The sequence below is a fragment of the Chiroxiphia lanceolata genome, chromosome 18, assembly GCF_009829145.1.
Source record: "Chiroxiphia lanceolata isolate bChiLan1 chromosome 18, bChiLan1.pri, whole genome shotgun sequence".
In the NCBI taxonomy this organism is placed as follows: Eukaryota; Metazoa; Chordata; class Aves; order Passeriformes; family Pipridae; genus Chiroxiphia; species Chiroxiphia lanceolata.
The window spans coordinates 6,164,451-6,177,472 of NC_045654.1; the positions used below are offsets into that span (position 1 = coordinate 6,164,451).

At 46.8% G+C, this 13,022-nt stretch overlaps 1 long non-coding RNA gene across 1 annotated transcript in view; it reads left to right on the forward strand.

Moving 5' to 3' along the window:
• Positions 1-12,526, forward strand: part of LOC116795606 — an 86,679-nt gene extending 74,153 nt beyond the window's left edge. Inside the window, exons 3-4 of the long non-coding RNA XR_004360100.1 lie at positions 10,323-10,484; positions 12,373-12,526. This is a non-coding gene — a long non-coding RNA (uncharacterized LOC116795606). The remainder of the gene's footprint in view (positions 1-10,322; positions 10,485-12,372) is intronic.
• Positions 12,527-13,022: the final 496 nt, after the last annotated feature.

Below are 13,022 nucleotides of genomic sequence, written 5' to 3' on the forward strand. Positions count from 1 at the left end.
ACTCAGCAATTTCCCGTAAGGATTTCCATCTTAAGGTTTTGTCATTATAGTATTAATTTTGAGCAACGTAACAGACTGGGAGTAAACAGCCCTTAGTTGACTTTACAGACTCCTGAGCACCAGAATCAATAAATGTCCAGCCCCTACTGCTTACCAAAATCTTCCTGTATCAGAGAGCTGCAAGATGTATACCCCACAAACCAGAGCTCAGTGGGTGGGAGGGCAAAAGGTGGGTGTTCCAGAGAGCAACTTTCAGACCATGGGTCCCAGGGGTCTTGTCTCTCTACTGCGGGATAGACCTGGACTGAACATGCAGCTGTGTCCAAGGACAGTGCACGGGCAGTGCTGTGCTGCTTCCCAGTCCTGAAGGCTTTGCTTGCCCAGCAGTCCCTTTGCCACCTTTTTGCCCATAGCATCTGCAACACATTGGTCCTTGTGCTGTGCTCTTCAAAGGGTTTTCAAGCATCATTTTAGCTTGTCCAAGGCCAGGTAGCAGAAGAACAGTGAAGCAATTTTCAGATGAGAATGGGCTTTGTATTTACTGTGTATATGCATTGCTTTGGTTTAAATAATTTTAAGAATATAGCAGCTGGAGCACTGGCTATCTTTCTGTAGGCAGTGGATCTTTAATTTGACCTGTCTCTCCTGTGGTTCCTTTGGGAGTCTGAGAATGATAACTGACCTACAGATGTCTTCTCTGCAGACTAATACTCTCGTTGCCCTGGGCATGCATAAAGATTTGGCACTGCAGGGGTTAAATAGCTCGAGAAGGGTGGAGGATTCTTCAGCCAAACCCAAACTGATTGCACCTGGTTTGCTCAACCTGTGTGTAAATGACACCATGGTCTTCCCACCCCCACCCCAGCAAATGCCACAGGGGCTGCCAAGGTCTACGTGCAGGCAGGGCTGTGAGCAGGTGTGGGGCCTGCAGCGCTGGGAGGCTCCTGGCCCGGCCGGGGGAGCAGCCGTGCCAGTCACACACAGGAGCCTTGGAAGCTGCAATCGCCACGAGCCACTGAAATGACAGGGAGACAAAGCCAAAAGTCCCCTTTGCTAACGTTTGCAGCCTCTTGTTAAACGTCCCTGTCAGCTACTGACAGACCTTAGTAGGGTCTGTCCTCCTGAGCAGCAAAAGGGCAGATTTTGGTGAGCCTGCTTAGCCTGGGAGTGCCTCTGCCTGCTCTGTCTTTGTGCAGTGCACATGGCCCTGAGTTCCCAACCAGGCTGGTCTGTGGCAAGGCCCACTCCTGTCTTTGCTCAGCTGTGCCTCTGGGACAGTGCTGGCTGAATGTGGAGAGGAATTGGGAGCGAGGAGGTTGCTCATGCATGTGAGCATTGCTTTGCTGTCCTTGGGGAGTAATGAAGGGTTTGGGGCCATAGAGTCAAGACTTGGAATTTAGTCTTTGGGAATTTAAAGGAATTTAGAGTTTTGGGGAATTGCTAAGGAGGCAATGAATTTTTTATAGGAAACTAGGCTGGAAGTGTGTTCAGGCAAGCTGTGCCTCTTTAAGTGTGGGTGCCTTGTGCAGCTCTGAAAATGATCACTATCATGCAGTAGAGAGGCTGAAATTATTCACAGTTATTCTCTCTTCCCCCACCTTGAGTCCAGGTGGGGCCAGTCCTTCCTTTTCCAGTCCACGCTCACAAAGACACTTGTCACTGGGTCATCCTGCTCTACATATCAACCATCTACGTATCAGCCAAGATGTCATTCATTTCTTCTTTCTGTGTCCACCATTAAGACCTGGCATAAATCTGTGGGTGTAAACGAGACTGTTTTGCTGAATGTAAAGTTCTACCCAGCTCCAGTGGAGGGAGTTTGGCCCAGAGCTCCCAAAGCTGACCTGCATATGGGTTTTCTTTGGCATTGTGTAGAGACTCTGAGGTGAGTGGTAAGGGCTGGGGAGATTCCATGTTGTGGCCCAGCTGGCGTGTGCAGCCACAAATAATAATTAATTGGCTCTTTAAGAAGTCTTGCAAACTCTTTTTTCTGTCTGTCTGTCTTAAGCTCCTTTTAATTAACTTCAGTCATGTCCCAACACATCATCTTGGCTGACTCAGAGAGCTCACTGTGCCAGTTTTTTGCATTCCTGAAATACACAGGCCGCCAGTGTTGCGAATGCAGCTCGGAGGAAGTCGGGCAGCTCTCCTGGAACTCTGAAATTTTCAGGAACTGTTGTGACATCGAGAGGCAAAGCAGACCAGTCTCTTTGCTTCCTGTGCTGCCCAGTTCCCAGCAGTGTTGCTGTCTCTCCCTTTACCCGCTGACTCAAGGAGCACCTGTGTGGGAGCAGCTTTGTTCCCCGGGAGAGCCCCTTGTTCGGGTTACAGTGCTGGGGGCACACGGCCTTTTCTTCCCCGCTCAAGAGCTCGTTTCTTTGTCACACTTCTTATTGCCAAGGGTCAGCTTTCAAGATCGGAGGGCATGTTAACAAGATACTCAGGCATATTCAGTCACCAAACAAAGTCTGTGTGGCAGCAGGACAAACTTTTGTGTCTCTTCACTAGAAAGCTTCAAGCCTAAGGACCATTTCCATCTAAGGACCATTTCCTTCTTTAGAGAAATTTGGGGTTCAGGAGTGTCTCTACTGCATTATAACCTGTCTGTGCTCTCACCAGTGCTGATGGAAAGAATCCCAGTGTTCCTATTGACTCAAAGCTGTATCAACAGCTTTTGTCCCTTCATCTCTGTGTTTCGAGCTGGAGACTTCTACATTTGATAACTCAGAGTCAATCTTTAGCACCTCATTTAACAATGTGTTTAATTTACTGAAAATAAAGGAGGTCTTGTTATAATCTCTTGGTACATGTTTAGCGAGTGCAGCTTTGACAGTGGAGTTGTCCAACTAGGGCAAAAAAAAAAAGTGTTAATATTCAATGGCTAAAAGAGGGGGCAGCATTATGGTGGTGAGGATCTTTATCCATTTGAATAATGTGCCACTGTATTCTTCATTCCTAAGCATTTTTTGAATCAAGTTTGGAAACAATCTCCAAGTGAAATTATCATACTAAAAAAAAAAAAGGGAATTTATTCAGGATAATTCTGTACTTCGTGCTGAAGATTGCAATTTGCCTTCTGCCCTAATGAGATAGGAAGCAGGGCATTGTGGTAGCAGCTTCAGGTGCTGTGCCCCAGGCTGCAGGTGAGGAGCCACGAGTTGCCCAGAAAACTCTTTTTCAGCAATTTTTTCAGGAGCTCCAGGAATGACTGCTGAGAGATGATTGCTGTGGTGGCATGTTGGACTGTTATGGTAAATTTTGAATAGGTGTGAGGAAAACACATGTGATAGCTGAGAAAAGGCAAAGAGGAAAAAGGGCCTCAGCCTTTTGTGAAAAAAGGATAAGAAAAAAAGAGAAGGTAATTTCCAGCAAGCACCAGGTTGGAGATGGGAGCAAAGTCTGGATTGCTGGGGGCTGTCTGGATTGCTGTGTCTAAAGACACAAGCACATTGCAAATGGTAAGAAGCAGGAGCAGCATTCAATAATGAGCAAGAAAGTGAAAGAAAACTACCACTGCCTAAAAATGCCTCCTCAGTCCTGTGGAACTCAGGCTGGTTCCTTCTGCATCTGGTGTGTGACACTTTGCTGTGTGGACAGGCTCTGACCCGGCTGCACCAGCACCGTTGTCATGTAGAAGGTTGCTTATGTTGAGGAGAAAACTTCTTAGAGAAGTCAAACACAAAATACAGTGACAGTGAAAGAGAGAGAACTCAATAAACTGTTAGGAGGGACACTCAACTCTGGTGCCTGTTCAGGACTTAAGGGTCTGCTGAGACACAAAGGATTTGGGTCTTTCCAGTTCCAGCCTCAGGGAAAGACCAGGCATATTACAGTGAGTGAGTTAAGGAATATATTTCCTCTGACATCCTTTAGAACAAACAGCTTGTTTTTAAGGAGCCTGTTAGTCACTGCTTCCCAGGGAGAACACTGCCATGGGTCTGGATGCTACCAGACCTGAGGCAATGTTCACTCCAGGTGCTCAGAAAACTGCAAACCTAGAGGGGGTTGGACCCCAAAAGAGGTGCATTTCAGATGGCTGCCATGCCAAAAGGGCATGGCTGTAACAAAAGTGATTAAAAAACCCTCCCATCCTGGATGTTATGATGGTATTTTTCCTGAAATTCTTCCTCTCGTGAATAGTAAACATTGGTTTCTAAAGCACTTACCAGGCACCTGTCCCGGAAGAAGTGCTGGAACAGCAAAATTGAAGTGTGCTGTCAGAGCGAGAGGGCTGGACTTGGCCTTGAGCCACCGACAGCCTGTTTAATTCCCTCAGCGAGGGGCAGGAGGAGAAAAGGAAACTGAGTCACTGGTTGTTAGAAATGATGAAAACAGCTACCAGGACCTGCTCAGAAAGGTCCTTTGGTAGGTAACAGGCCTTTTGTCTGAGTAGGGGCAAGGCTTCACATCACCAAGTGTGCTTAAACAAATCATACAGTGATTTGTTGGTTTTCGGTTTTGTTTCATATTTTCAGCTAAGATTTTCTTTCAACAGACCACTTTTGCCTAGGAAAGCTATGAATCAAGTGTTGATAGTAACACTGTTTATCCTGAGGATCTGGTGTCACGCATGTGTTTATAAGCAAAGATATGGGCACGTTTAGATCCTTGTACAAAAGTTTGGGATTACATAATGTGAAAAGTAACTAGTGGTAGGGAAAAAACAAAACACAGCACTCAGAACTGTGGTCTGCTGAGCAGCCACCAGCTGCCTTTGGGGAGCTGACAGGGCAGCTCCAAGGCTTCCTGTCCCCTTCCAGCAAACCCCTTCCATAAAACAGTCACTGGCTTTGCTTCCCTGTGTTCCCCATGGCTGTAGCTCCCCCAGGGATCCCCGGGCACTGTGTGTGCACAGCGTGACTCACAGCACAGAAAAGGCCGGGAAGTTCTGCTCTCCAGTGTTGTTCCGTCTGCTTCCACCTCGGAAGGGTGGTTCTCACATGTTCTGTGGGGTTGTGCACCAGGTGCTTTCAGCCCACGTTTCCAGTTCCAGTGGACTTCAAAAGAGGAAGATACTCCCATTAATGTTTTGCATGATAACAAGTTAGGCAGGCATCATTTTTGGATGCAGTTGATGGAAGACTGGTTACTGCCAGTGCCAAGTGGGTGTCTGAGTTGGGACTATCAAATGATGTCTGTTGTATTAAATGCTTTGTTGGATTTCCGGCTCGGAAAATGAGGCATGTGCCAGACAGAGCTTTCTGTTTTGGCATTAAAGCAATCTTGGCGCCCGGTGGAAAGTGTTTACTTTAAAAGCTTAATTTTAACTATAGTTTTGGAACACACTTGGAAATGTCTGCAAATCAACAGTAACAGACAGGAGACTAAAGCATTGTTTCCTTAACTCCTGTGTCCTTTGAAATACCTTAATCTGCTTTGCTTTATGGGAGCCACTTCTGGCTGGTGCATGATTTATTCCCACATTGTTTCTTGCTGAATTGGACAGTAGCTGAAAGACAGGTAGGAATGGAGAGCACAAAAGATCATAATGCACAGCAGCATTTCGAGTCTTTTTAGTATCATTTAACCCTTTCTCGTGACACACAACTGGTGGAAGGGGAACGTGTTCCACCTTGCTGAGCTGTCAACAGAAGCAGCCTGTGCTGGGATGCTGAAGGACACTTCCCAGTCTGCTGCACTGCCAGTGGACCTGCAGTGCCATGAATTTCCACCCAGCAGAAAGGGCCTTTGGAGCGCCAAGCGTGACGCCAGAACACAAAACACTCCATTCATCAAAGCCATGAGTAAGAAACTCTGTGTTTTTGGTTTTAGAAGTAACTTTTGTACGTTTACGACTTTTTCCACATTAAACATCATTTATGGTTTGGAAATTGTTCAGGCAAGAGGCATGTGGTTTCTGCTCCTGAATATCAGCAGCAGTTTTGCTACGTTCAGTCTCTATTTTTTGTTGACATTTTTTTGGCTTTTCACTTGTCCTTTGGGTGGACCTCTTTGGAGCAGGCTGCCCCAAGGAGAACCCATAACCCCCTTTCTAAATGAAGACTGAGTGATCTGCTTAAGGTGAAGTAGATTACTTTGGTACGGAGAATTTGGGTTCAGTGCCAGACTCTTGCAAAGCACCTGGTGAACATATACCTTTTCTGGGATGTTCCCTCATCAGAGCAATTGCTGGAACAAATTGAGAAGGAGGAATTTCACACCTGGACTTAGAGACAGAAGTTGATAGGTTTTTCCATAGGCAATGTGAGAAGTTATAGGGTAGCTGTTGAATTTTCAGTTAATTCTGTTCATGCTGAATAAATGGTAAAAGGCCTAATGATCTAGGAGATCTACAAATTACAGATTTTACTGAGATTTCAAGGGCCTCCTTTTGCAGGCCTTCCTTTGCATAAGTGCCACATTTCAAGGGAGAGTGGATGAAATTACAGAGATATTCTGCGTGCTCCACTTACCCAAGGACTGGAGACCCCTTTTCTGCCATTGTGTGGGGTGGCAGTCAGAGGAAGTCCCTGCTGCCTTTCCTGAGGTGTGCTGCCAAATAAAGGGCCCTGATTAGAGGCCTTAGTTTATGTCCCTGCTCCTGCCTCAATGAGGAATGAATAAAGACATGTCCTGCCATGTGCTAGGGGTGTTTTCTTCCCTCTTTGGCCCTTTGCATTGTGGCCCAGTGACTCCTGGTGCTGAGTGTCTCTGTTCTGGTGCAGTGCTCTTTCTTGGAGACTGAAGCTTGCAAAAGTTCCCTCCAGCAATAGCCCATGGAAAGTTGCCTGGAGCTCACAGCAAATGATGCCTAGTGCCTCTGGAATTCAGGATAGAAACCTGCTTGGAGGGGAAGGGTGTTGCAACTATATTTTTTACAATTGTTTCCTCTTCAGTGTTTGTATTCTTCCATTACTGGCCATGTTTATCCATCTGCTGTTCAGGGTGAACAGGAGCACTAAATTTCACGGAGAGAAAACAAATTTTTTTAAGGATTTTTTTTGTTTTGTTCCCCTCGCCTAAGCTTTTTGTGTGTGCCTACTTTGTACCCCAGCTGCTTCTGCAAGTCTAATATGCCTCTATTTCTACACCCAGTTTCTCCTCCCCAGTGCCCTGGGCCAGGGGCTCAGAGCATTTCTCTCCCAGGGCACAACAGCCTGTGACAGCGGGGTTTCGTTCCCGTCCTCCCAGGTCAGGACCACGAGCCTACGCGGGGTGGTGCAAACTCTCCCAGCTCAGTCTCCAGGTTGTGATGGTTTCCCAATAATGGGAAGAGATGATGAAAGCAAAGAAAGACGCACAGATGGGGAAAGATATCTCAGGGCTGCCAGGGCAGCTGTTCGAGATCCTGAATCAGATGGAGACAGAGCTCCACCACCCTCAGCTTCCCCACCCTCAGCCAGCCCATCTCCGCCGTGCAAAACAAAACCAGCCCCACCCCAGCCGTGCTGTTTTAGCTGATGGTCTAGTTAATAAATGGCAAATTCCAGGGGTAATCCTGTCAAAGCCTTCCTGACATCCTCATTGATAATACTAACCACAAAGGGCTCCCCTGCTCATCCGATTAATACCAGAAGAATTCTACTTGATTAGGTTATTACTGAGGGGAAATGTAGGGAAGATAAATATTCCAGGGAAAAATCAGGCTTTAGACAAGGGGGAAGGTCACAAGTGTCCATGGCCTGTAAAGTTTTTCACCTGGTGGAGAGAGAGAGGTTTGTGATCCCCTGCTCCCTAACAGAGTAAAGGATGGGTGTCCGAGCCCTGTTTTGCCTGCAGCCCATCCATATCGCGTTGATGGGAGCACTGGGAGCCAGGCAAGTCTTGGAAGGGTTGGAGACTTTGAATGTAAAGTCCTAAGGGCAGAGCCCCATGTAATTTATTCCTTGAGAAGTCTGCAAGGCCCAATTAGTGCAATTTGGGATCTTGGCACACAACTGAGAGCAGAAGGAGGAGCAGAGTTTTTTTCTCTGTCTTCTCCATACCGTACTCCTTCCCTGGAAAAGCCAGGATAGTAGTTTGGAGGCTGGGTAAGAAATATAGTGTTTTGGGAAAGATACTGGGCTGCTGCTCTCTTATCCTTTCCAGAACTGTGGTTCTTAGTTATGTTGAGATGTCAGCTGTTCATGCTTCTCAAGCTGCCTGCAGATCCAGGCAGGCATCACAAGATTCCCCACACATGGGCTTTTAAGTATTTATCACCCTTCAGGCTTCTCGACATGATGGGAGGGTTGGGAGGGAGCTTTTTAAATGAATGTCAAGACTCTGATACAGAAGACTAGTAGAGCAGTTCCTCATCCTCTGTTTTCTGATGCTGCCTTGGATACCTCTGGTACCAGCATCCTTGTGTCTTCATCACTGGGAAGTACAACAAGGTTTGGTCACGTAGATATGATCAGAACAGGAGCAAACACTTGGGCACACCTGAGTTTGCTCTGTGTGTTTCCCTGGCAGCTGCCTAAAACTGGAATCTGCTTTATTGACCAGAGCAGGTATTAATGGGAAAAAAGATATGTGGAGGAGATAAAAGATAAAAAGGTTTTTGGGGTTGGATATGGTTAGCTGGTGTGTGTAAACAGTTGATGGCGGGAATAAAGAGGAAGGAGACAGACTCTTGAGGATTTCTACTGTGAGGGTGTTTGAATATAGGAGCAGGTTGCCCAGAGAGGCTGTGGAGTCTCCATCCTCAGAGATAATCCACAATCCATGTGGACATGTACTGGGAAACATGCTACAGTTGAACCTGTCTTGAGCAAGGGAGTTGGACCAGATGATCTCCAGAGGTGCCTCCAGTCTCAGTGATGCTGAGATTCTGTAACTACACTTGCAAAATGCCTGTTAGAGGGTAGTTGTGATAAGCTGACTTGGGAGGTGAAAGCAGCTCCAGAAGTTCTCACAGATCACTGGAAATATCCTAGTTGAAAACAGCTCTCCATATTTCTAAACTGGTTTTTTTCCAGGCCATGTGGAACATAGCCTGCAGACTAATTGATAATCTCAACTGGGGAAAGGGGTGAATTGTAGCACTGCAGCAAAGTCCATGGAAAGAAGAAATTTGTGAGCTGGAGATGATCTGGCACGTAGTTACACTTCAGTCCCTGCCCCCAAAGTGTGGGGCTGTGCCATTCTCTCTCACATAGCAAGCTTGGCACTTGCCTTAAGGTACAAGAAGAGGATCTAGGAGGTCTAGAGGAGGAGAACTGAGAGAGCCTGTGGCTTTTAAACGAGAAGAGTGAGGGAGAAATGTGATAACATCATGAAGTAGCAAAGGGCTGCAGGGGCAATACAAGTAATACAAGGAGAATGGGTATAATTTATTCTCTGTATCGAGGGCATATAGGACAAATTTCAAGGTTTTTAACTACAGCAAGACATTAGAAAAAAAATGTTATAGCAGTAAATATAATGAAGCCCTGGAATGAAGTGCAAAGGTGCCTGTGGGGTCTGTGAAGGAAATATTTAAAACACGGTATAAAAATTTCAGTCAAGGATGGCGGACTGAGCTGACCTGCCTTGGGACAGGCAGATGGATGGAGCAGAAAGTCCCTTTTTGTCCCCAGCTTCTGTGACTCCTGGACAGTGGGAGCTCATATGCAGCAGGGAGCTTGCCCCACTTAAATTGTAAGTCACAGGGAAAACAAGAGAAATATATTTTACTCTGTAGTTTTCTTACCACTGGACCTTCTCAGGATGGGAGATGCACCATCTTGTGTGGCTTTTCATGTCTGAGGATGTCACCAAGTTCAGAGTTAGTCCTGGGTCCAGCTCCAGCTTTGCAGGGAAGCTCAAACCAGAATCGGCCTTTTTGTTGTGCTGAATGCTGGTTGATCTTATTCCCTTCCTATTTCACCCTCCCACACCCTGTCCCAGACCACAGATAACATTTTTAGGCATGCTCTGAGTAAGCGAGAGGGAATGGGTCCCACTGGTAAGGGAGGCAGTTGGGGAGATGAAGTTGCTTGCTTTAAAACATCTTCTCTAGAACTTTCCTGGCTTCAAAATCAGCATTGGGAATTCACTGGCAGCTGAGCAGGGATTTTCAGGCTTTCTCTGGGTTCTAAGTTGGGAAACCAAAATCCCTGAGGAAAAGAAGATTCCAAGTCCCTGTCAGGCTCCAGGTCAGAGCACCTTTCCAGCCCATCTCCCATTTGCCCCTTCAGAGGAAGGCACTGGCCTCAGCAGTGTCCTGCTTTCCGCAGCCTGTGCTTCAGAGGAGCCTTCCCGAGTGTGGGTGAGCGTCACTCTGCCCCGAAGAGCCAGAGCCCTGTAACGTGCTGAGAGAGCAGACTGTCTGGTCCTGGCATTTCTTTATATTCCAGCCCACAGCCATTCCCTTTCTGAGAAACCTAACCACTCTGTGTCCTTTCTTCCCTCCCTCTCAGCTCCCTGGACACGTCTACTGCCATGAGATGTCTCAGCCAAGGATTTTGAGCCAAGATATGAGGGAAATGGTTTAACCAGCTGTGTGCCCATGCCTGTGACACTGAACTTTGAGATGCTGATATTTAAAAAGATTGCCATCTCCCCTGCCTCCCAGCAGCAAGGTGAGTAATGGGTGGGACAGCAGCATATCCAGAAAAACGCCTCTTTTTCAAGGGGAAGGAGAGGAGGTTATAATTCGACTGCAAAAATTTGCTCCGGGCTGAAAACTTGGCAAACAAAAGCTTAACTTAGGAGTGATTTAAAAGGAAACAACAAAAAAGCATAAAATAAATCAGGGCAGTCATTTTGGGTGGAGATGAGGGTCCAGAGCTTAAAGATCATTCTTTAGTGGGGGAGGAGAAGGAGCGGCTCAAGACAGAGTTGCATTTGGCTCTCAGCCCTACTATAACTAAGCCTTTCAAAGCAGGAGAATAAACTGAATACAGTCCCTGGCCTCTCCCTTCACCCATTTGTCAGAGGAAAGCAAGGCCCCCTGTACTCTTTAAGCAGAGTGGATGCAGATAGGGTGGCATTAGCTGAATTCCTCCTATTGCCACTTTCTAAATGTGGATTTCCCTGTACCTTAAAAGGCATAAAAGCACATAAAGTCATTGAGGCTCAGCTTGCCCAGGAGATAAAGAGGGGCAACTGTTGCTTTCAGCATTGTGACTCCCCTCAGGCCCCCTCTCTCTGTGCTGTACCACACCTGCTGCTCAGCATCTGTGCCCTGCTTCTGCCTTCAGCACTGCACAGAGCCACTGCACACCACGCTGGAGACCTGAGCAGGAGGATGGCTGCTCCTTGCAGCCCTTACCTGGGCTGACTCCTCTACAGTCCCAGGTTCACAAAGCTAAGGAAGAGGAAGAAGAGCTGAGTGGCTGCACAGCAGCAGAGACCAGAACACAGATCATGCCTCTGGAGGGAAGGCTTTTCCAGACCATTACCTAATGTTTGTGGCACACGTGATTGGCAGCACACTTGGCACAGGCCTTGGGAAACAAAGACAAGGTCCAGCCAGTTACCTGCCTTTTGTCATCTCCAGACCCCTGGGCCCTTCTAGCCTGTGTGCCAGTGCATAACTGCATTGCAGGCTCCCTTTGTGGTTCTACATGAGGTTTTCCTGATGGCCTGGAGTCTCCACACATCAAGTTAGGGGGCAAAGTATAATGGTGGCATTTTAGACAAACTCCACCTACAGAGAAGGATTTCACAGTGGAGTGGGTTAAGCACTGGCACTGGTAGCCCAAGAACTGTACGAAAGCTCCATCTTTGGAGATTTTCAGACCTCAATTGGATGAGGGTCTAGAGCAACCTGACATGGCTTTGCTGACTCTCCTCATTGCTGTGCACACTTCTAAAATAGCCATCCCCTTGGCTGCCTGGTGGAGTGCTTTGGCTGTAGCAGGTACCAAGGAACTATAGGCTAAATGAATGATCAAAGGCTCCCTCCCACTGCAGGGTTTCTCTCCCAGGTTCAATTCCATCAGCTTCAAGTGACACGGGCAGTTACAGTTTAGTTGGGATATTACCTAGTTCTGCTCAGAAGAGGCCTTCTGTGAAGGGCAGCACAGCTTAAACCTCTCTGGCTTTTGTCACAGGCTTCATAGTTTGCTCGCAGATATTTTTGTATGTGTTCACAGATCCTCCCTGGCTGAAGAACTTAGTGCTCTCCAGCAGCTGACAGTGCCATGTTTTGCTTCATGTAAAAGAAATGCACTTTAATTCTGTTTTTTTCTCCAGGCTTAGTGAGGGCAGGTAGAACCAGCCACTACCAAAACTTTCAGAACTAGATCTGTTTATTTGATTTGATTTGTGCTTCTGGCACTGTTGTTCTTGCAGTATTAAGAGATTTCTTACCTTTACTGGTACACTGCATGATTTGAGACCTGGTCATCAGTATGTCAGTAGAGTCCTTTTTTGACCTTTCTGAATATCTCAGTAGAGTCAACTACTGAGATGTTGAGGGAGGCTGTTCAAGATGCTCATGCTTTCATGTATTGTCATTTCTAGGGAAGACTGAAGCCACTGAGCATGGAATCCAGCCCACCTTCTACCTCCCACCTCCCCGAGTGCAGCCAAAACATCTACAGACTGATCTACAGCTGCTCACAAGCACTGGAACTTCCACTTGTCTACGTTTTCAGGACACGAGCCACGCCAGGAAGGCTGCTTTTGAGAAGGTATGTCATCTCTTGTTTAGATTAAAATAAAATGAAAGAGGGGAAAAAGAAAAACATTTACCTTTGGCATCAAAGCAAAGCAAGTCTTTCTTTTCCCTGAGCTTCCTTAACTGTGCTTTGTGCAAAAGAAAATGTAAAAATGAATGGGGATGAAGGTAAAGGCAAGGTACTGGCATTGGAGATAAGGTTAATCAGAGCCCAGGAGAAATAATATGGCAGTGGAAGAAGTTTAACAAGTTCATTTTATGTGCCACTGTGTCATGCTTCCCTTTGTTGCTCAAGAATGTTGCTTCACTGGTTCCTAGGGTGTGAAAGGGCCATGCTGCTGGGAGGATGTGCCCCCAAGACCATGCACGAGCCACTACTGGGCTACCTTTCCATCTGAAAATTGTTGGTTTACTTGTATTACAGTTTTGCTGTGGACCAGGAACGGGTCTGGACTATGTAGTCAGAGGTCTTCTGTAGTATGATAGCTTGTAG